This window comes from Camelus dromedarius, chromosome 25 (genome assembly GCF_036321535.1).
Source record: "Camelus dromedarius isolate mCamDro1 chromosome 25, mCamDro1.pat, whole genome shotgun sequence".
Taxonomy (NCBI): domain Eukaryota; kingdom Metazoa; phylum Chordata; class Mammalia; order Artiodactyla; family Camelidae; genus Camelus; species Camelus dromedarius.
In genome coordinates, this window is record NC_087460.1 from 2,192,704 (window position 1) to 2,196,709 (window position 4,006).

The 4,006-nt window shown below is 55.4% G+C and overlaps 1 protein-coding gene across 5 annotated transcripts in view; it reads right to left on the reverse strand.

Annotated features, from left to right (window-relative positions):
• Nucleotides 1–4,006, reverse strand: part of IQSEC3 (IQ motif and Sec7 domain ArfGEF 3) — a 78,718-nt gene that overhangs the window by 63,912 nt on the left and 10,800 nt on the right. The window lies entirely within an intron of this gene.

Below are 4,006 nucleotides of genomic sequence, written 5' to 3' on the forward strand. Positions count from 1 at the left end.
CAGATACACACTACTGTATATAAAATAGATAAACAACAAGGACCCACTCTATAGCACAGGGAACTATTCAATATCTTGTAATAACCCATAATGGAAAAGAATCTGAAAATATATGTGCATGTATATATATATGTATGTGTATGTATAACTGACTCACCGCTGTACACCTGAACTAACATTGTAAATCAACTACACTTCAATTAAAATAAGAATTTGAAAAACGTGTTTTTCCAGTTGCTTCGTCTGAATCGGGACCTAATCAAGGTCCAGGCATTGCACCGGGTGGATTTGTCTCAGTCTTGTCTGCCTCCTCTCTGCAACCCACGCTAATCAAGCCTCCCCCGCCCCACCTGCTCCACAGAAGCTGCGCCTTTCAGGGTCACAAATGACCTCCGTGCTGCCCCATGGACTGTCCTCCCCGCTCGCCCTCTGCAGCGGGCGACTCTGCTCCTGCCCTCCTCACTGGGACGCCTCTTTGCTGGGCCACCTTGTGCTTCTCAAGCTGTCCTGCTCCTTCGGCTTTAAAAGCCTCCCCAAATTTATATCTCCAGTCCACTCTGAGGCCCACAAGTCATCTCACTGCACCGCCCGACGGGCATCTCCAGCCTCAACCCCTCATCTTTCCCCTGCAGACGCTTCCATCTCTTCCTTCCAGCAGCTTCAGCCCGAGCTCTCCACCTCATCCTCAGCTCCTGCTTCTCTCACACCCACACCAGTCCCTCAGGGAGTCCCGTTGGCTTGACTGCGTGTGGCCACTTCTGCTGCCATCACCCCGTCCAAGCGCCTTCGCTCTCCCGACTGGGCTTTGCAGCCGCCTCCCGCCTTGTCCCCGCTTCACCCTCTCTTCCTGCTTCAGTGTTCTCCACACCCAAACTCCGCCAGCAGCCGGGGTTCCTTTTAAGTATTCTGCTCAAAACCATCCAGTGGCTCCCAGTCTTTCTTAAAGTAAAAGCCAAAGTCTTCACAATGGATTCCAAGGCCCTATCAGTGTTTCTTAGCCAAAAACACTGGTATTTGGGGCAGGAGAACTCTTCATCGTGGGGGCTGTCCTGTGCTCTCTAGGATGTGCAACACAGCCCTTGCCCGCTAAACGCCAGCAGAGCAGTGCTCCACCCCACCAGCCTCTGCGACAACTAAAACATCCCCACGCATTCCCAAACACTACCTGGTGGATGTGGAAATCCCAGGGGAGAATCTCTTACAAGATCAGCGGCACCCCTGCCCTCTCCCGCCCTCCTTCCTGCCTCAGACCTCTCTCTGCTCCCGCCTCACCTGAACAAGCAGGCAGGCCCTCCCACTCACCTTTGTGCTGCTGCTGCCTCTGCCAGGGCGCCCCTCCCTTACATGGCACAGCCCCTTCTCCAGGTCATTACTCCAGGGTCATGCCAGCTCTCAGTGAGGCCTTCTCAGGGCACCCTGTCCGAAACCACAAATCCCTTTACTCCCAGGCCCCCTGCCCTGTTTTATTTTCCTCAGAGCCCTTATCCCATTGGACATACTGTATGTTTTCATTCTTAATCTTGTTTATTTTTGTCTATAAGCTTCACGAAGGGATTTGGGGGTCTTTTGTTAACTGCTGTACCCTGGTACCTGGAAGAGTAATCATTGGCATACAGTCAAATATTTGTTAAGTGAAGGAAAGAATACAGAGGTCACGAACATCCGTTTGTGTACAGAAGAAAACAAGCACTTCTAAGCCACAGGAAGAAAGAATTAATTTAATCCTTAGGCAAAGATTGGCGTATGCTCAGCCTGGAGTGGGAGGCAGGGGAAGAGGCGATAAGAACTTCAATCTATTTCTCAGATCTATTCAGGAAGACTTCCTGAAGGAGGTGGGGTTTTAGGACTCCCTCTCAGCTCATTTTGAACCAGATTATAACACCCTGGCAGCTCCCCTAGCCCTTGTGACTGCAGACAACAAAGTGAGCCAAGGCTGAAGGCAGTGGGGGGGGGGGGTTTCAGGTAGGGGTGCCCGCTCCCTGAATCTTATTTCTACTGCAATTTACCACCGTCTGTAGGATGCTCCAGCAGCGGGTCTGCAGCTGGAGGGCCAAGTTCAAACGGAGCCCCTGGACAGTGTCTGCCTACGCACCCACCACCCACCCCTGCCCTCAGAAAAGGCCGCCCCAAATGATTACACAGAAGCAGGCTACCCAGAGCTTGGCTTCCACACGCTCAGCGGACAAGAATAAAGGACCCAGATTCATAGCCACACAATGGAATACTTTACAGCTATTGAAAAGAATGAGACAGCTCTTTTTATACTGACTCTGGAAGGATCACCAGGATAGGTTATTAGGGGAAAAAAGCAACATGCAGAACAGTGTGCAGCATACTACCGCTTGTATAAAAAGAAACACTCGCACATATATACAAATATATATATATATTTGCTTGGATATACATAGACTGTCCCTAGAAAGATACACAAGAAATTGCCAGCAGTTGCTGGGATGGGGGTGGGGGTAGGAAACGGGGGTGTGGAGACACTTCTCACTGTCAAGTCTTGCATCTTTCAAATTTTGTACTATGTCAATGTATTACCTATTTGAAAAGAATAAATTCAATTTTAGAAAGAACACAACCAGGTTGACAAAATGAAAACCAACAGGGCCATGTGAAAAGTTCAGCACTTTTAGGCGTTCAAATGAAAGCCACCTGCACAAGCATAGGTGGCTAGAAGTGGGACAGTCCTTCCAGCAGAAAGAGCCAGTGGGTTCCCAGGTTCCATCCAGAGCCAGGCAGGGTCCAGAACCTGTGTGGTTGGGGCAGGAGTGAGGGAAGGGCTCCCCTTGCCCCAGCTGGCCCGGCCACGAGGCTCTCTCCACTTCCTGTGTTCTAGGGACTAGAAGCCAGTGGTGGGGTGGGCAGAGCCACTCCCAGGCCCACGTGGAGCAGAAGGTGTAGGCTTCAGTGTTCATCTGAAACAAGGGAAGGGGGGCGGCTGGAGACAGTGGTCAGGAATGCCAGGGAGGAGGGTTGACTGTCTTCAAGTATTTGAGGGGCTGTCAGAGAGGGAAGGAGGAGCCCTGTTGTGAACCGGCTGGAAGACTCTACCTTCAAAAGCACTTTCTGGCTCAGTCCTTGCCAGAGGGGTCCCCAAACAACGGCTGCGCTTGGGCTGCTGGGCCTTTATTGATATCAGCTCTGAATTTTCACAGCAGTCTGTTAGGTCAGCACCATCCTTACCCCCATTTTACAGATGAGAAAACTGAGGCTGTCACTGCTGAAGATCACAGTTGGTATATGACTGAGTCAAGGTTCAAACCTGAGGCCACATTCTGAACTATTATGGTCTCACAGGTTGGGCCAGAACTCGAAGATTATGTGATTCTACAAAATACCAGTGTAAGTATGGAAAGCTAAGACAGGGCTGGGAGTTGTCTCGGGTACAAGGGAGGCTAGGCAGGTGGGTGCCGAGTAGAACTGGGTCTCGAAGACGCCATCATGATCCCCGACCTCCTTAGCCGCCCCCGAGGCTTCTCCCAGGAAGGCGCTCTCCTCTGCCCGGGCTGGGGCCCACGGAGGCCTGCTCCCCTCGCCCCTCGCCCCTCGCCCCCCACCCCGGCGTCCGCACCCTCGCGGAGGAGCCCTGCGGGGCCGCTGGGGCGGGTCGGGGGCGGCGATGCTGCAGCCCGGAAGCCCCTCCCTCGGCCCAGGCTCCCGGGCGGCGGGCGGCCGGGAGGCTCCCAGACGTCGTGGGCGGGCGGAGCGCCGGGCCGGGGGAGGGGCTGGGGGGCCCGCAGACCCGGGAGACGCGCCCCCGCCCAGCCCCCGCGGGGCCCGGGCGCGCAGGTGGGGCGGCCGCGGCCGCGCTTCCCGCGCGCGTGACTCAGCAGCCGCCTAACCAGGCGGGGCGCGGGGCGCGCGGCTTCCCGGCGCCGGGCGGGGGTGGGGGTCCGTCCCTGCCGCCCCCGCGTGGACGCGTCGGGCCCGCGCCGAGGGGCGCGTGGGCCGGGAGATTCCGCGCCGCCCGCCCGGCCGCCCACGCGGCCGCGAGCCCGAC